Source organism: Phyllostomus hastatus, unplaced genomic scaffold, assembly GCF_019186645.2.
Source record: "Phyllostomus hastatus isolate PE091 unplaced genomic scaffold, TTU_PhHast_1.1 phas_contig_147, whole genome shotgun sequence".
Classification (NCBI taxonomy): Eukaryota; Metazoa; Chordata; class Mammalia; order Chiroptera; family Phyllostomidae; genus Phyllostomus; species Phyllostomus hastatus.
The window spans coordinates 1,208,061-1,229,055 of record NW_025333603.1 but is presented as its reverse complement, the minus strand read 5'-3'; positions in this window follow the sequence as shown (position 1 = coordinate 1,229,055).

Sequence of the window (20,995 nt, the reverse complement as noted above, 5' to 3'; positions counted from 1 at the left end):
GATGGAGAGAAAGGTTTGTAACAAGGGAGATCCAGTGCTCAGAAACAACATATTATTTCATCCTTAGGCCACCCTGAGGAGTGCACTTTCTGTTGTTAAAGGGCTTATCAAATGACCAGTCCCAATGGTAACTGGAACTCCTGCCACAGAGTACATATTCTAAAATGTTGAATTTAGTTTAAAGCCAAGTTTAGAAAGATGCACATGGTCAGATAGTCAAAAGAGACTATAGAATAGAGATGCCTTTCATTTGATATGGCCGATTCCCACTGACCAGACTGGGATGGGAACACTGGTAGTACTGTCTGGAAATACATGATATCAAATGCCTCCTAGACCATAACACAAAATACTATGTGAACAGTAGCTCTGACAACACTGCACTGAGCTTTTTGGCTTGGTGACAGGCATCAGTAGCACTAAATAGCTATAGAAGGAAGGAAAAGCCTGCACAGAATTCAAATATGCCCTAAGACCTTTAGAGTAGTCTGACACCTCCCCATACATAGCCCATATGATGTTCCCAGTTAGTTGGTTTTATGTGAAACAGACACATGAGTGTCTAGGCTCGATCTGACCTGCCAGGATAGGACTATAACCTCACAGTCAGGTGAACTCCTGCAGCCTGATCTCTTTAAAATTCACTGTAGTAGAGGTCTGCAACTCTGCGACTTGTTTAAAGACCCATTTTCTCACCAAGCAGTTTGGAAGGAGAATGAAGAATTCAGAATTCATATTTCACAATTACTTATACTCCTATTGTACTCAGTGCTGGGGAAATGACATTGAACAAGACGGACTCAGTCTCTGCCCTCATAAAATCTATCAAATATACAATTTCAAGATGAAATTGTATGTTTGATACAGGCTGTTGTGAGATCCCAAAGGAGGAGCACTTATTCCAGAATGAACCCTCTTCTGTACCACCTTTTTGAGGCTGATATTGATCAGTCAAAATTTGAGAGCACTGTTCTAGACTCTGGGGAATACAAAATAGAAATTCCTCTTCCCTAAATTGGAGAGAGAAGCTGGGGGAAAACATTGGAAGGAGTAGTGCAGTGCCCAGTATTCACAAAAGCCAGGAATAGCACCTATACCCACAGGCCAGACTGGAAAAACCTGATTCATGTGGTCCTCTTCGATAACTCAAAAGGGTCTTGTCTAAGTAGATTGGAATAATTGCCTCTAGGTGGAGCACTGCTCTGGTACTGCCTAACAATCTTAAGGACAAGATCTGGAAGAATAAAGCTAGGTTAACTGCATCTCAACTTCCCTCTCCTCCCAAAAAAGCTTAAGAATATTTATAGGCATCCAAAAATATCCAGCACCCAACAAAACAAAATTCACAATGTTTGATAATCAATGTCTAGGCATACAAAGAAGTAGGAAAATATGACCCATGATAAGGAAAATAAATCGATTGAAACTGATCTAGTACTGACACAGATGTTAAAATTAGAACTAAAACAATTATAATTTATACTAAAACAATTATATAACTGTATTCTGTGTGTTCAAAAAGTTAAGTAGAGAGATGGAAAATATAAAAGAATGAAACTGAATGTCTTACAATTAAAAATACAGTGGGCTGGATTATGGAAATTTAGACACTGCAGAAGAAAGGATTTGTGAACTTAAACACATAAAAGAACTATTCAAAATAAAATACAAGAAAAAATTTAAAAATTTAATATATAAGCAAAACATCAATGGGCTGTACAACTCCAAGCTTCATAATATATGTGCAAATGGAGTTCTGAGAAGCAGGGACTATAGGTCAGGAAAAACATCTGAAGAAATAATAATTGAAAAAATTTCCAATTTGAGGGAAATTATACACTTATAGATCCAAGAAAATCAAGGAACCCCAGACAGATGGAACATAAAGAAAACAGCACAAAGGCCTGTTATAATAGCTAAAAAACCACAGTGATAAAGGGGGAAACTCTTCAAGAATGAAGGCATATTAGCTACAGAGGGAAAAGGTAGGAATGGCAACAAACTTCTTATTGAAAACTATGGAGGCAAGATGCTAAATCAACATCTTTGAATGACCGAATGGGAAAAAAAAGCAGTCAAATTAGATCATGGTATACCTAGTAAAAATATCTTTCAAAAGTGAAAGCCAAATTATGTCTTTTTAAGACAAAAACTCTGAAATAACTCGTCATCAACCTATTTTTACTATAAGAAATGTTAAAGGACACCCTTTGAGCACAGGAGAATGTCAGGTGTGAATCTGGATCTGCATAAAAGAAGGAAGAGCACATGGAATGGTAACTGCATTGTAAAAGCATAAGATTTTTCCTTAGTATTTAAATCTCTTTATATGAGAATCGACTGTTTAAACAAAAATTGTAATAATGTTGTATGAGCCTTATAACATATGTACAAGTTAAATGTATGGCAATAATAATATAAAGTCCAGAAATGGAGAAATGCAAGTATATTATTGTCAAATTATTATACATACATGAAGTAGTGTTTTAATATGTTATCACTGTGATGTATTAAATGTGTATAATATAAACCTTAAAGTAATCACTAAAACAACACAACGAAGTTTGAATATTAACAATAAAAATGTATGCATATATTATTTGTACTGTTTTTTTTAAAGCAATAAATAGAGGGTTGGTTGCTAACTTGCCAAAGAATATGGAACTAGGAATTGCTGGAGCAAGAATCCAAACGGAAGCTGGCTTCAAAGCTCATGTTGTTTTCCCCACACCAGACTGTACCTCCAGCTTACGTATGTATCAAACACAAACGTTTTCAGTCCTTGGGGCTACAGATAATTGAACCTCAAAGACTGTAAATAAAGAACATCAAACTGTCTTTAGAGTGAAGAGGTGAATCCACCTCATCAGGGCAGAGGTAGCCAAGGAACCTTAAAGAAATAGAAGGACATTCAGGCCCGAATGAATTCACACATCTAAATTCACAGTAGCACGTGCTGTCAGTACCTTTCCAAGCAATGCCCAAGAAGAAGGAAGCTGGAGTATTTCAGGTTTCCAGTTTTAGTGTGTATAGAAAAAAGATGCTAATATTTTACACCCATTAGCCAGACCGTCTATATGATAAGGTAAGTGCCATGAGAGAAGGGACTTTGTGTTTTTCATTGCTTTATTCCTACGTCCCGTAACAGTACTGGCTGCATAGCAGGCACTCAACAAATATTGTTGAATTAATGGTCACAAAAGGCCATGACTAATATCATGAAGCCATTACATTAGAAACATATTTAACTCTCCTTGTTCTGATTCCACACTCAGAAAGCATCCTTCAGATTTTGTGAATTGTATTCCCACAGAAATAAGAAAAAGGACCGATCATACTGATGTGAGTTTTATAGACACGCAGCAATCGCAATTCTCACTGCAAAGAACAACTTGACAGACTGGTAGCCACCTCAGTCTGCAAGCCTTTCAGGTAGTGTGAGTCAACTTCTTGGGGCCTGACCACTCTTGCACATTGAGGAGACAAACTAGTTTATGGACATTTAAGTGTGCTCCAGGCAGTCTTCCCAGTAGCATACATCATCACATCACTTTTTGATAATTTTGTACAAAATAACCAAATTTAACTGAGATATCTCTATAATTTCATTTCACGTGATCATATTTTTTCCCATCAAAATGAACATTTATATTTATCCCTAGTCCCCCTTAAAATTCAATTACATATTTAAAAATACATAACACAGACATAAGGAAGAACATTTTCATGGCGCTATTTTTTCCTGTAAATTGAATGAATGTCAGAGTAATTTTAGATGGACAAGGGAGGAAGATGTGTTACAGACAGAAAGGGTGGACCTGTCATATCCCAGATATTGTGTGAGGCAGAATTTCTTTTGGATCAACCTATATTTACTACAAGAAATGTTAAAGAATATTCTTCAGGAGGAAGAAAATAATATCAGATGGAAATCTGGATCTGCATAGAAGAAGGAAGAGCAGAGGAAATGCCTCCCTGCAAGAGGAATCCTGTGGAGTAAGTATTATCACCCCCATTTTAAAGGTGAGAAAACCAAGATTCAGAGAGTTATAGTCACACAACTGAGTACCAGACCTAGGATTCCAACCCATCTTTCTCACTCTTTATTTAGTCAATTATGAAAATATTAGAACACAAAGAATAGGTATTTATCAATACTACATGAACTGGTATTTTCTCATTTGGTTTGAGAATAAATCACAATCACAGTAAATGACAGACAAAAATTGATTTTTGCATTTCTTTGAGGTGCTTAAATCTAGACATGAGTATAAAGTATAGTTTGAAGGTTGGAAATTTATTTGGGGTCTACAAATTCCTTTTCCCCCATGAACATACTTTATTTCCTCTGTCGACCCTAAAACAGAACTAGCAGGGGGCGCCATACCTGTAAATCCTCATAAGGGTTGCTGGAGGAACATTCAGTCAATAAGGCATCTGTCTCATATTTCAACCACATTGTATTTGAATCCATTGGAGAGGCAGCTTATTCATTTTGTTTTCCCCCATTTCTGGTAAAATAAAAGTCATTGCATTTTTATTGAAAAAGCAAAGTATAGTTGCAATATTAATCCATAAAAAGCTGGCGTGTTAGCATTCATGCTAATTAGCTCAATTTGCAAAGTGATTTAAAAGCGGGAAGTGTCATACAACTGCTCACTAATGTTATTACTCCATTATGATTCAAACTGTCAGCTAAATGATTGTCAGGGATGCAAAAGAGCTCCCATTTCAAAAATAAAATGGCCAGTGAGCAGGGAGGAAAACTACTTTATCTACAGAAAGGTGAGATAATAGATGAATGCAGAATAGACTTACAGGCTACACTTGGCAGGCATTGGATATGGCTTGAATTGTTCCAGGAAAGCAAGCTGCATTTTATTTTATTTTCCCTCCCCAATTCCCTGAAATCACATAAGGTAGCTACTGAAAAAGCTGTTCTCAATATGTTGTAAGGAAAGTCTGCCAATATACTTCTTACATTTTAATTACAGTAATGCTACATCCATCTGACAGTATTCGGAAGGGGAAGAAAAGATGCCAACATTAATGAGCTCCTACTGTGTGCCAGACATTTTACATACATTATTTCTTTGCAGTGCTTTGAGGTAAGGAATTGTTATTTTCATTTACAGATGTAGTAGCCAAGGTCCAGAATACTTAAACAATTTACCCAAGGAAATGTAGCTTATCATCTTTTCATTAATCATGCTGTCTTAGGTTAGATACAGATAGCATCATTCAGAATTGCATCTTTTCTTCTTCGAAACTCCCAGTGGAATGATTATGCCTCTTTCTCAATAGCTGTGGGAGGGTAGGTGTGGATGGGCAGGGTTGGGTCACATGCCATCCCAGAAGCTGCGTGGACTCAGATTCCCCAGGACTACATGAAATAAGAAGGAGTGGTGGCTCCCCAAGCAAAAGAAGGGTATTCTTTCCAGCGAGGAGAAGTGGATGCTGAGTAGGCAAAACAGCAGATGCCCACTGTACTGTTCTGTGTTGCAATTTCCCTGCTCCCTCAAGCCCTTAGTACAATCTGTTAACCACTACGGGCTCATGCTAGCATTGCATCAGACAAATGAACTCAACCTCTCTAGACTCCTGCTTCTTCATTTGCAAAATGGCCTACCAAATAATGTTTTCCAGGGGTAAAATTCTTTGATCATGTTCTTATTCATCTCACAGACATTTATTGAACATTGTTATGGACAAAAGAGGGGGATAAGAGTGTTGGAATTTGCATAGGCTTGTAAATGTTTAGCTGGTTAGTTAAGTATAAACCACAGACAAAGTATTCCCTTTGCCTGGAATCTGTACCTCACATCTCCCATTCTCAGCCCATCCACATTCTCTGGAGCACTCTGCCTCCCTCCCTCCCTGCCTCCCTTCCTCCCTCCGTCCCTCAGGCCTCCCTCTGAAAGGACTGGTTCTGATTCAGCTCTAACATACTGTTGCCATTTTGGAACTCTGGCTCTGAGTTGCCAGATCTAATTTTTCTTTTAAGAGAAGTCAGAAATCAAGATTTCATTTGTGAAAACCAGTTCAAAAATTTTAAAAAACACTATTGAACCAAATAAAGACTATGTGAACTCCATCTGACCTGCAGTTGCGACTATTGCCCTAAATCCTTCTCTCAGACCACATGGAATGCTTCAGTGTTCCTATTTTTTCACATGTCTTTCTATCCCACTATTAAAAACTTCTTAAGGACAGGGAACATACTTCTGTTCTTTATATCCACAGCATCTAGCACGATGCCTGCTACATACTAAGCACTTAATCAGTTGAATGAATGAACAAACCAACCAGGAAATACAAATCCAAAATATTTTTAAGAACAGAAAATATACGTTATAAATACAATCAATGGGCATTTTAAGTGAATATATATGCATATGTGTGTGTGTGTGTATATATATATGTATATATACATATATGAGATTTAAAGAGCAATTAGATTACAATCATGATGAAAAAGTACATAACTCAATATAGAATATAAAGGGAAAAAATAAACTCCCAAAGTCCCTTCCATTACCAAGGGACAGACATGTGAAGTTCTACTGCCTGCCTATTTATTTCAAGTTATACTTTTGGGGGAAATAAGGGGATGCAGAAGGTAAATAATTAAGTTGAGGGCAGTTCATTCTGTACTGATTCTAAAGGTCTGTTTAGGTCAGAGGTAAACCTGTACTGACTCTCATTGTTGTAGCTCACACATGATGGAATACCTGTGCACCAAGTCCAATCCAGTGCCCCTTCTCTCGTTGTCTAAAAGCTCCTTTTCTACATGAAAAGTCAGCTTCAGTGTTGTCTCCTTGCTTAACAATTCCTTGACCATCCACATGCACTTCCTCCTTTGTGATCCCGATGATCCTACAGCCACTGTGCGTGTTTGTGTCAGAGTGCCCATCACTCTGGTCCCTGGTGGTCTGCCTGGGTCCACACCTGCCTGGACCTCCTGAGGAAGGGACTGTGTCTAAGTTATCCTTGCCCAGCACTTAGGAGGTGCCCAATCAATGTTTGGAGAATGGATGAATGACATGTCCTTTACCTTATGAAGCACATTGTTGCTCCTGAGCTTCAAGATAGTTATTTCAATTCAATACATGTTTATTAAACACCTACTCTGTACCAGACACTGTTTGGGGGATACACCAATGAATAAAGAAGAAAAAAGTTTCCTGTCCTGGTGGAACTCACATCCTAACATAGGGGAGGGAAAAATAAACAATAGATATAATAAATTAATTTTATATCTGTTAGAGATGATTGTGTTATGGAAAAAAGTAGAGCCAGGATAAGGAACCCTAGAGTTCATAGCAGTGAAGGGCTACAGGTTTTGGGTTTTTTCTTTAAAAAAGATTTTATTTAGTTTTAGAGAGAGTGGGAAGGGAGGGAGAAAGACAGGGAGAGAAACATCAATGTGTGGTTGCCTCTAGCACAGCCCCTACTGGGGACCTGGCCCGCAACCCAAGCATGTGCCCTAGACTGGGAATTGAACCAGTGACTCTTTGGTTCATAGGCCAGCGCTCAATCCACTGAGCCACATCAGCTAGGACTACAGGTTTTAAATGGGGGCTCAAGGTGGGCCTTATTGGAAAGGTAGCATTTGAGTACAGTCTTGCAAAGCTCAGGGAGATCCCAGGTTGATGTCAGGGGAAAGTGTTCTGGTGGAAGAAATAGCTAATGTGAAGGCGCCAGGCAGGAGTGTGCCTGGTAGAGGCCAACATGGTGCAGAGTAGTAAGCAAAGGGCCGAGCAGTGGTAGAAGAGGCCAGGCTGGTATCAGGACACATTTTGTAGAGCATTAAGTGTCATTGAGAAGACATTAGTTGTTTTTTGTTTTGTTTTCAGAATGAATCCAGGAGTCCTTGCAGGGATCTAGTGAGATTAAAGATAGATTTTAGCAATGTGAGTTCACTTAAGTCTACTGAGGATTATATACTGAGTGGCTGAGCATATGATAAATGTGGTTTCTTTTTTTGGTCAGGTTTTTTAAGAAAAAAATCCTGCCTAATATAACTGATGTTTTTTGTTAAAATAATTCCTGTTCTCCAGGATCATGGATGATCACATCTTTGTTTATGCTGGCTCATTTTTAGTCCATCTAACTTATTTCTCCTTTTTTTGCACTGTATCACAAGGTCTTTTCTGAACTGTTATATCAACTGTTTGAGAAATAGACTGACTGCCATAACATTTCCCGTTAATTAAAAATGTGTGATTTTACTCCATCAAAGGGTCCTTAGTCTATATGTTAGTTACTGTGCTGGCATCAGCAGGCACTGAGGTGAACGAGACCATGTCACCATAAAAAAGAAGTTCATACTCAATATGGAAATGTGTCGTTACAAAGCAGCAGGACAAATGCCATTAGCCAGAGGTCTGTGCCTGACACCATGGACATGTGATGGGGCAAGGCTAATTCTGTGCATGTTAGGAAAGCCACATTTTGTAGACTGCATCTCATCTTCTCAACTCACCTTTTATTCCATCTATTGCCATGGCAACTGACCTCACAGAGGTGTAAGCTCATAGCACCATACACAGGATATATGGAGGCTCTGAGGAGAAGAAAATTACTGGTAGGAAGTTGACTGAGGAAATACCTATTAGACAGACTAAGCTGAGAATATTGAAAAAATGTCCCCTCAAAGCATTGCTTGGTTTTCAACATCAGTATCCACGTTGTACTTCGTCTCTGGGAAATTAATGGCCCATCAACTTTAGAAAATGCAATCAAGACAAACTTGACAGTTTGGATGAAAGACCGAATTCTGGAAAATAAAGCTGCTCTTCCTGTGCACATTACAGTAGGTGTGTAAAACGAATGTACGCCATCTCATTGTGATGGGAACAGGAGAGTCCTGAGAAATGTCAAGGAACTAAAGAAAAGTAAATTAGAATAAATTGTATAGTACCCATTATTTTTAAAGTCACATAAAATAGGAGTGCATTGACATTGTTTTATTATTATGAACAAACAATATTATAAATGCTTTTTATCACTTCTATCTTCTTTACTGATTATGACCTAAGTTCTTCAGCAACAAATTCTCTTCCAGGGAGGTTTGAAGGGAGTTTTGGACCTCCTTATTTTAGCACTGTCTGTGGTCTGTCTTATGCATCACTTGCCATGTTTTTGTCAAATCTGAATTTCATTGTAATGGATACAAAGTTATGCAATTATTTTTGGGTGCCACGTAGAAAGAAAAAGCTCTACCCGTTATATTTTGACATTGTGTAGATTGTAAGATGCATCCTAGTTCTAGAGGTTTACAAAAATATGCAACTTAAAACTAATACCTGCACTTCAATTTTCCTCATCTGATTGTGAGCCACAGAGGTGGAGAGGAATTTGACTTGTTTAACATTGACTCTTTCCACTTGGTATAGTTCTTGGTATGTGTACAGTTGGTACGGGTTTAACAGATGTTTGTTGAAGTAAGCAGAGCAGATTTTTATCTTGACCCATTTTGACACAGCTTTTAAAAGCCTACCTCAGAGACCACAGGGATGGTTGACAGAGGGGAGAGAGACGGGTAAAAAAGGTGAAGGGTGACATAGCCAATAATATTGTGATAAGTTTGCATGGTAACAGATAATTGCTAAAATTAGTAGGGCGAGCACATTGTAAGGTATAAAAATATTGAAATCACTGTATTATACAGCTGAAATGAATGTAACTAATATATTGTATACCAACTAAACTTAAATAAAATAAGATAAAATAAAAGCCTATCCCAGACATATTCAATAGAACATTTCATAAGATGAGAATTTCACCATCCATCTCAGAACCCTGCATAGTATAATGAAACAGACCTACCACTATTTGGCATCAACAAAAATATCATATTACCAACTTTTGGTTTATACTGACTTGAAAAGTTTAAATGTGTGAAGATTTTCCACAATGTGTTTTATGTATTTTTGTCTCTGTGCCACGGATCACATTCTATCACATTTGTAAGAAAACCAAGGACCACTTTTAAATAAACCATTGTTTAGGTAAACGTGATATAGAGCAAATAATTTTGAAAGCACAGCTTTTGTGTTAATTATTTACATGTGAGGGTGTGTTGCAAGGCCACATGCTGTCCCTAACTCTTCTAGCCCTTTGAAAGAATTTATTTGAAAGAAAAAAAAGCGGACATCAAGGAATTATTCATATACATTTTCTGTGGTTTTTATTTAAGGCAGGAAGGGATTTTTCAAGGTTTTCCACGCTTTTATTTGATTTAATTTCATGCTCACTGGAGCCCATTTCCATCACAGTCACCGACACCTTGAACTTGCTGTGATTTTCCTCTGTTCAGCAGCCCACATGATATGCAGTTAGATTCTTGGCCTCTAAGCCCCATGTCTTGGAAACAGACCTCACTGAATTAGTGAAGATTCCAAGGCATTCTTACTGATCCGACTAAGCCTTTAAAAATATACTATGACCACTAGGGTTTTCAGCCTTAGTCTGGACCTGGCATGAAAGGAGCCGGAGACCTTGGAAGGCTCTGATGCCTGGGGTGCAGTGGTTACACCTCGTTAGCTCCAGAGCAGGAGTTCCCTTCCCCCCTTGCCTTTGGGGGTCCACATCTTTCTACCCTGGCCTGGGGCCTAGACTGCCTGGGCTTCTGGACAGCAGCACAGAGTCTCTGAGGTACTTCCCAGGAGAGTGGAGACAGACACACATACCCTATACTCCTGCTGCAGGAATATTATCTTTATTTGTATTTTGTCTGCTCATGGCACATTCTAAATTAAGAGCTTAAAGGGTGGAGTCTATGAATGGAAAAAGTAGGGTTTGCTGAGTGAAGGGTGGAGTGAAACATGAATAGGAAGGAATTCTGGTTTTGCATTAAGCACAGGGTACATGTGATATATCCTCACTGAGCCTCAGTTTTACCATCTGTAATGGTGGCCAGGGGTCCCTGCCTCAGAGGGAAGGATGAAATGATGTGAAACAAAATTAAATAAAGATGATGTGAGTGGAAAGGCCTAGCCCAGCGTCTGGTATATGGTAGGCACCTAACGACTATTACTCTCTTGGGCAGCGGCTGTTTCTGGCCATGGCTGCACACGATACACACCATCTCTGGTTTTCAACATAACATCTGCTATAGGTTTCTCTTCAGAACAGCCCCTCCTCCAAATGGGCACAAGCCCTGTGAGGTGTGGCTAAGAAGACCACTGGGAACCAGGCCTTTACTATCAGCCAGGGAGGCGAGAGTTCTTTGACTTTTGCTCACTGTGGCCCTTTTGTGGTCAGTTGCAGCCTGAGATGAATGCCTGGTCTTGCTGCTCACTTTATATCTGAGATCATGTGACCCGGCCGACATCCTCTCCACTAAATGAGTAGGGCAGACAGACTCTAAAGCTACAGAATGCTTTGAAATAAAAATCTGGAGCCTAACCTTCAGATTGTGTAAGCAGGAAGATTTAAAATCACAGAAGAATCATTTGAGAGAAAAAAACACACTCCTTTCTGTTCCCGCAAACATAAGCAACTAATGCTTTGCCTGTCTGGTTTTCTTAAATGCTCTTCCCTTACAGGAGGACCCATTAGCCAGAGAGAACATCTGTGTCAGGAACCTGCAGTGGGAAAGTGACCCACAGGGGCTCTGGAGTTCAGACAGCCCGGAGCTCCAGTGCCGGCTCTGGGGTGTGCTGGCCGCGGGAGCCAGGCCCAGGCCTCTGTGGTGCCTCTTCTACTTCAGCCAAGCTCCACCTGAGGACTTGGAAGGGAGGAAATTGCTCTGTCCATTGTTCCCTTCCTTCAGACAGTGTTATCCCAGTAGTAGGGAAGTGTCTGTGCTGATTCTCTCTTGTCTTCTCTCTTTTAAAAATTTCCCTCAGCTTTCTCTTTGACCCTTTTTCCATTTTCCCCCAGCCCCTACCTCCCCTCTTTGGGCAAAATCTGATGCAGCATCAGTTCAGACTACGCGATGTTCTGTCTTCATGTCTTCTGAGCTGGGTGGCCTGGAGCAAGTCCCTTAACAATTTTGAATCTTTTGTATTTTTTTACACCTAGAAAGTGGAGAAAACATTTTTCACTTAACAAATGAAATTGTAAATTTATAGCATTTATTAATTAGATTTCTACTAAATGCTATCCCCTGGACTGAAGATACCCAGGATGTAGATACAGAGATGAGCAAAAAGTATCGTTCCTATCTGCTAAGGGATCACGGTAGAGCAGAGAGTAATACTCGACTCGTCTGCCCCAGACCAGGGATCAGGTGCTCCTAAACCAAGGATCAAAACTGCTACCTATGTATGTGCCCTGACTGGGAATTGAACCCACAGTCTTTCAGTTACAGGAAGATGCTCCAACCAACTGAGCCACACCAGCCAGGGTTAGAAGGCTTAATTTTTGTCATCAAAATATCTCCCTTGGGTTGACTAGACTCTCAGATTGCAAGATAAAGTCTTGTTGGAACTCATGAGATGAAAATCTCCACAAGGCCATTACCTTCACTATGATAAGACATCCGACTTTTGCAGTGAGTGCAGGGGCTTAAATATGGCAGAAGTGTCTCTCTCTCTCATGTAACTAGCTGTGCACTGGCAGACAGGGCTGAGGTGGTAGCACCTCTCTATTTCACTCAGCAGCTGTGGCTTCCTAAGTTGTTGCCCTCCTCGGGGTGATCAGATGGTGACATCCAAGGTGACTACCAGCATAGCAGGTGAATCTCAGCCAGCAAGGCAGAGGGAAGAGGCCAAGTGGAGGGCACTTGGAGAAGTTGCCCACCTCCTTCTGCTGATGTCCCATGAGCCAAAATTTAGAATTAGGTGACTCCACCGACCTTCAGGGGAGGCTGAGCACCTGTCACACCTTGTGTCCAATCTGTCACGTGTGTCCAGGATCGGGCCCCTTCTCACTGTTTCCCTGCTTTCACTAGTGCCCAAACCACCGCCGCTATCCTTTGGATGACTTCGATGGCCACCTAACTGGTTTCCCTGCTTCTATTCTTGTCCTCCCCTGAAATCTGCACTCAACACAGAATGATTCTTCTAGAAATCAGATTTTTAACTCCTCTACTCAATGCTCTGCAATGGTCCACGATACTCTCCAGGACAGAACTCCTGTTGTCTGGGATCTCCCCTCTTCTCCCTCACCTATTCCAGCCACATTTCCTCCCTCACTGGTCCTCAGGGTGGCAGACACATTATTGTGTGAGGATTTTTTACTTGCCAATTGCTCAGTTTGGAAGGTCCCCAGCTCAGATATTCACACAGCTTACTCCCTCACTTTCTTCAAATCTTTGTTGGAATGTCATCTTCTCATAGAGGTCTACCTCAACTATCCAACTTTCCTTCCTCTGCAATCTGCATGATCTTGCTCTGTATTTTTCATATTAGGTACATTCATCTAATGGTAGACATATTGGATTGGCCAAAAAGTCCATTTAGTTTTTTTCTGTAAAATAAAAGATACATTTTTTATTTTCACCAATAATTTTATTGATTTGAATATTTAAGTATATTGGCTATTTCCCACATGGTATACCACTGATGGTTCTCATGTAATATCTCGATTTAATTACTATCAATTTGAACTGGTCTACCGGACCATGGAACATCATCCCACAAGAAATCTCCAGCATGAACCTTCACAAACCACTTTTGAAACATTCAATCAGTCACAGCACCTTTTGCATACACTGTACAAATCTCTCTTTTTTTGCATTTCATTTGTGTTTTACCTTCCTTAAAATATTACAGCATAGCATGCCAAAATGTTGCATATTTTCTTCCATCTTCAATATTAAAATGGCTATACAAAACTTCACCAATTTTGATGTTTTAAAAAAATACACGCTGATATGTCAACTGTCACAACACTGACAAAATTATTTCAAATGAAGTTCAAGAAAACTAAGCGCTACTAGAGCCGTCTTCTGGGGAAAAACTTTTTGGGCAAATCAGTATTTACTATCTTTACTATTCCTGTGTAGTTTCCTTTGTCACGATGGCAGCTCCATGAAGGCAAAGATTTTTATCTTTTTTTCTTCACCATACATCGCAGCAACTAGACTAGTGCTTGGTACCTAATGGATACTCAATTAATACTTGCTGAACATAAGATCAAATGAAGAGATGGAGTCGACCCTAGTTCTGATAACCTTGTTTGAGTGCTGGATCTCTTGTGTCTAAAGCAAGACCAATTCTACACTTTTCGGTTCTACAGGTCAATAAATTCCTTTTTGTTTACTTAATTAAGAAAAACTGTTTATTTAACTAAATCAGTTAGAACTGGGTTTTTGTTATTTGGTATTTGCAATATGTAGGAGTCCTGGCCTCCAAGGAAACTATTATAGATTGGAAAACCATGAAAACCTCTCTGAGGAAGTGATTTTTAAGCTGATACTAGGAAGGATGAATAGGAACTGGCCAAACCAAGATCAGGGAAGGGAATGGGTAGTGCAAGGAAAGTATTCTAGGATGGTAGGCAACGGAAGCCCTGAGGCAGGCAGAAATGAAAGTTGTCTTTTGAGACTGAGATATGATGAATGAAGTGGACAAGGGTGTGAGATGAAGCCAAGAGGTATGCTGAGGCCAGATCATAGGGGACCTTGGAAGGATAAGGGAAGATTTTTAATGATATTTGGATGGCAATGGAAACTACGTATAGGTTGTAAGCAGGAAAGTGGCATGATCTAGCATACTTTCTTAAAAGACCCGTTTAGGTATTGGGTGGTTAATGGATTGTGGGGTGTGTGTGTGTGTGTGTGTGTGTGTGTGTGTGTGTGTGTGTGTTGGAGGGAGTATTGTGAAAGTGGGGAAGATGAGAGATCCAGATGGGAAGTGATAGATGTTTAGACATGAATAGTGGCAATAGAGAGGAGTAGATGAAATTGAGATCTATTTTGGAGGTGTAATCAACAGAATTTGGTGACAGATTGGCTGTGGGGGTGAGACAGAGGAAGGCAACAAGAATAATTCCTAAGTGTTTGGCTTGAGCAATGCAAGGGATGCAGGTGCTGTTTGCGGAGGTGTGGGAGACTGGTGCAGGAGCAGACTGAAGAAGAGGCCACGGTCAGAGTCAGCTTGGCCTGCTCCAAGATGCTTCTTGGCAGAGTATTCGTGACATTTTCTACCACAGTCCGGCACTGATATATCTTAAATATGTTGGGCAAGCAATATATTGCAGCACATTAAAATTCCTTTTTCATGAGGGAAAAGTAAGGACAGCACTGATTTTGCTCTATTTTTCTCTGCAGACAATGTGGTTGTAGTAAATCTGCACAAAGTGAGAACGTGGTCTCAGCCAAGAGTGAGCTGTGCCATGTGGGATCATGGAGTTGAAGGACACAATTGCCCATGGAGGTGTACTTAAGGAATAGTTAGGGCACCACTTGCTGGGGAGGTTGAACAAGGCATCCAGCCACACCCAGGAAACTGGACTAGATGGTCATTGTGGTCATTCCAAACTTGGGGTTCTGTGGTTCAGTGGGTCAGCCAATGAGAAGGAAAACAGAAATCTAAAGCTAAAAGGATTAAGGAGAAATGAAGCAAGTTATTAAGTGATCTCCAAGAATTCAAGTCCTCAAAGCTAAGGAATTTATTCCTTTAGGACAGATTGAATTTTCAGTCAGCTATGTAGGCTTATTGTCATATTCCCAATATCAAAATGTAAATTCACAAATGAAGGATAAAGTTTTGCACAGTGGGATCACGTTTTTGGATCTAAATTTAGGGTGAGAACAAGGAAGAATATAAAGTTGGATCCCACTTAAAGTGGGAGTTGTAGAGCTAGGCAAACTGAAGTTTGAATACCTTCAGTCTGTAGTCATGTGCCAGCTGTGTGATCTTTAACAAATAATTTAACCTCTCTGGGCCTCATTTTTCCCTTTGTAAAATAGAGGAATGTATAGTTCCTGCTCCTTAGGGTTGTCCTGCTCTGTGAGGACCAATTGAAATCCTGAATCCTGGCATAGAGTAAGTAATCAGTAAGTGTTAGCCTGTGAGCATGTGGAACTCATGCGAGCTGTTCTATGAACATTTTAGAAGATATAGAAAAGTTTGAAAAAATATTTCATCACTTAGAAAGAACAGAATTAACATTTCAAACTCCCTTTCCGTGTTTTGTTTTGTTTTGTACATTTGTGTTAGATAGCTGTGGCTGTATTGAATTTTGTCTGCTATATTAAACAATAGTCATTTATTTCTCACAGTTCTGGATGCTGGGAAGTCCAGGATCAAGGTGCTGGCAGATTTGGTGCCTGGGGAGAGGCATTTCCTGCATAGTAGACAGCTACTTTCTCACTCACATGGCCGTTGTTTCCTCGGTGCACATTCTTGGAGAGAGAGAGAGATCCATTTCTTTCTCTTCCTCTTCTTATAAAGGAACCAGTCCTATCTTACAGATTGCACCCTTATGACCCAATTACATCAAATCACCTGCTAAAAACTCCACTTCAAATTCCATGGGGGCTAGGGCTTCAATATAAGAATTTGACAGGGGGGAACACAGACTTTTAGTCTATAACATATGCTTTTTGTCTCAATATTATTAGACCATTAACATCTTCCCTACTATTTTTATTGTTCTTTCTCCCATAAGAGTTTTATTGTTTTTTAACTTTGAGACATAATGCATATGCCATAAAACTCACTCTTCAAGGTGTTTTTGATCATAATCACAAAGTTGTACAGCCATCACCACTATCTAATTTTATTTATTTACTTATTAAGCTTTAAGATCTAGTAGGGATTCTTTATTTTTTATGTTTTATTTTTTCAGATTTATTGAAATATAATTGATACATAACATTGTGTAAGTTTAAGTTGTATAATGTGATGATGTGATACACTTATATGTTGTAAAATAATTACCACCATAGAGTTAGCTAACGCTTTTATCACATCACATAATTACCATTACTTTTTGTGATAAGAGCATTTAAGATCTACTCTCTTAGGAACTATCACCTATATGACACAGTATTATTCGCTATAATCATCATCCTGTACATCAGATCCTCAGAATTTACTAATTTTATAATTGGAAGTCTGTGCCCTTTGACCAGTATCTCCCCATTTCCTCCACCCCCAGCCCCTGGTAGCCACCACTCTACTCTGTTCCTCTAAGTCTGGCTTTTTTATATGTCAGATACCACATATAAATTATATCCTATGATTTGGCCAACAATCCCTACCCTAAGCTTTTGGGTTTAATCTACTTCAGGTGGGATTTCTGCACAGAATCTTGACTTCTAACTAAAGTGTTGTTAGCAACCCTGTTTCTCAGCAGCATTCTGATCAAATGCCAAGTGACCATGCCCACAATGAGCAGGAAAATGTTAGGGGTTGAGTTGCTCTTTCTGTGTATATTTTTCTGTGTGCTGTCTTTCTGTAGATTTCCTTTTATTTTGCAACATGGTAGAGAGAGGATGGAATTGAACTCGTATAATCTGTTTTTATTTATTGACTGCGTGACCCTAAGGTACTTAAGTTGCTTAAGTACCTTAAGCAAGTTACTTAAGTTGTAGAGGCCTCAGTCTTCTCTTCTGTAAAACATAGGTGATAGGTCCCTTCACAGGGCTTTGGTTGGGCTTAATTAACATAATGTATATGTAATTACAACGTTAATACACTTTATGAGACTGATTTTCCATCTTCAGCAATTCTGTTGCCCAAGATTTTGTAAATAAGGTGATCAAGGGATAGCAAATATAATGCTGAAATTCACCCATGAGCTGAGTCACAAATTTCTTTCCTATTTCATGTTTAAACTTGAATGCTTAAAGAAAATGAATATCAGAAGATGGTGTCCTCAGTACCTCTGCTTTCCTCCTGCAGAATGCTTTGTATTTCCTTGTGGGAACACTCATCACACAGCATTGCAATAGCCTGTGCAGTTGCTCCCCATTCAATGTATGCTCTACAAGGAAAGGGCCTGAGACTATTTCATTTATAGTTTTATGTCCAGGGACCTAGCACAGGTCCTGGTTCAGAGAAGACTCCCAGTAAAGAACATGCCGAATAGATGACTGGATGGATGAAGGAGTGAATGAATTAAAATCACTCGAGAGAAGAGGCAGAAGAATGCCATTATCTGTCACTTTAACAGAATTTCCATTCTCCTTCTATGTCCTGAGCAGCCACCATGATGGGGGGCAAGACAACTGGAACTAAAATAATAAGAAAAGCCCGACAAAATTCAATAAAGCAGATGTACACTGTTGGCTTCCCGGGGGCTGAGGAAATGAGAAGTCAGGTTGGAGTCCTATACAGGATATAATGGCAGTCTCCAGGGTTTTGTTTACCAGCTTGGCTTTGGTATAAAGTTTTTGTCTTGATCTTTGTGAGAAGCAACGTAAGCAAAGCATCAAAAGTGTCAAGAGAAAACCAGTAACTTACCAACCATAATAGTAATTGCTTTAGCTTGTTTGTAAGTTTGAGGAAATTAAACACATTGTTAGCAATATGGGCAAGAGCTCCATATCAGCAAGGGTACGTGGCAAGTGAGGAAACTGCTTAATACCTAACTATTTACTCTACTGAATGTCAGATCTGTAAAGGAGGCTGAAGTTTCTCCCAAGTGCCAGGCCCAAAGCTCCCCACTGTTGGTTCTGAACCAGTTGAGTTAAAGAGGAGCTCAAAATATCATATCTGGATTGGAGAAAGTAGTCTCAGCCTAAAGCCAAATTGGTTTCCTCTTTCTTACCCACCCAGTCCCAGGCAAGACCAGTGGAGTAAGCAGCCCTACCCCTACCAAAGAACAGCCACTCACCTCACAGAGGAGGACTAGGAGAATGATCACAGCTCAGAGGACAGGAAATGAGGGCAGGCCATGTGGGAAGGGCAACCTTGAATACCTTAATCCTGGTCAGTACAGCTGATAGGGGTTAGGCTATTGGCAATCCACCAATCACTAATAATATAGTGAGGAGAAAAAGACCTGAAATTTTACTCTAGAAGAATGTTCAGGCTCTCTACTACTGCTTAACAAACCACCCCAAAATCGAGTGGCTAAAGTAAAAATATATCATTTTCTCATATAGTTCTGCCACCTGACAGGCTTAGGTAGGGGGTTTTTGCTCAGGGCCTTTCCTATGGTTATCATCAGAGCTGGTGGCTGCCACTAGAGTCATCTGAAGACTTCTTTGATCGTGTCGGACACAGGCTGGGGTGACTGGCCCAGCCGGGGACTGGTTGAGCATCTCCTCTCCACTGTCTTCCCTACTTCTCTGGCTTGGGTTTCCTCACACCATGAGGACATAAAGTGACCAGATACTTACTTGGCAGATGGCCTCCTACACTTTCCAAGTGGGAGCTTTCCAAGAAGCCCAGGTGAAAACTGCAAGGTTTCTTATGAGAAGTAAGAACCCTTCAGCTTTGCAACTCCTACAACGTGACTTCTGTTACATTCTGTGGTCAAGCAAGAGACTAGGCATGGCTTAGATTCAAGGGGAGGGGAATTAGGCTCCACCTCTTGGGGGCAGGAACAGCAAAAGATTTGAAGACATCTTTAATTTACTTCACAGAAGTTCCTTTTTGGAAACATGAGGACAGGGAGATAGTGGATAACAATTATTGAAATACTATATGCCAGGATCCCACTGTAAATGCTACCACTGATTCTCACAATGACCTGATAAGGTAAGGCTTATCATCCCCATTTTACTAGTGAGGAAGCTGAAGCCCAGAGATTAAGTGATTTGTTGGTCACTAGGTGGCAGAGTTAAAAATAAAACCCAGGTATGCCTGAATCCAAAGCCGTTGTTCTTTCTGCTATACTACAATATTATTCATCTATTATGAATCTTTGATTTATGGAGGAGACAACTCATGCTACAGTAAATGCCTGTGATTTTAAAATAGTCACTTTATAACAGTTTCACTGGCCCAAATTTTCCTCTTGTACCATATTTAGTGAGTTGATATTGAACAAAACCCATACTCTACCTTATAGAATGAGCTATAAGGTGAGAAAGACTCCTAACAACCAAGAGCATGCAGGAGCACTTTTCCAACAGCAGAGCCAGGGAGGAGAGGTCACATGTACCACCGCATTGCTGGAGAATGGGGATTCATAGAAGCCCCTCTTTCGTCAAACTCCCAGGGCTCCCACTTAGAACCCTAACTCTCTCACTCCACCGTAGAACCAAATCCCGAGTCCTTATGTTTTAATAAAGTTCTACATTAGTGGTTCTTAACTCTACAACACCCACTTTTAATAATAAGGAATTTAAATACCTCTTAAAAAAACCCTGAAATGGCAGAAAAGCTGCAGTGATTAAGAAGCCTAATAGGTAGGTACCAAATAGACAGGCAGATGTTAAGAATAGTATGGGCAATGGAGAAGCCAAAGAACTTATATGCATGACCCGTGGACATGAACTAAGGCGGGGGATTGCTGGAGGGAAGAGGGGTACCAGGCGGAGGAGGGCAAAGGGAGAAAACTGGGACAACTATAATAGCATAATCATTAAAATATATTTTAAAAAGTGACAATCAAGCCAAAACAAAACAAGTTAATTATTTTTTATCTTGATAAAATTTTTACCATCCGGTAAAAATTTATGGCAAGACTATCACCCCTGTAAAATTCATTTGGCTCCAAAAGCCCTCTCTCATCAGCTTTTCAGGAAATCTTTCATTTTTCCTCAATATGGATTGCACAAATGTTGGAACTACCCAAATCTTCAGTTCTTCATGCTGACCGTAACCAGCTTTCATTTTGGAAAGGCCAGGGGAACGGGAGAAACGGCACTTCTCATTCCCAAGTTCAACATCTTTTTGAGCAACATTTGTGCCCCTCCTGAAGGAGTGTGGAGGGGACCCGATGAGAAATTAATTGGTGCATCTGTTCTCCTGTCTGCTCGTGAGCAGGCTGTGATCGAAAACAACTCATTCAGGGGCACGCCAATCTCTTTCCAAGAGGTACCACCCCCACACCATTTGTGGACAGCACACTCTGGTGTGTGAATCACCTCCTAGAATGAGGGACTATTATTGACTCATGGTTTCGGAGAGCTTCCTATTAA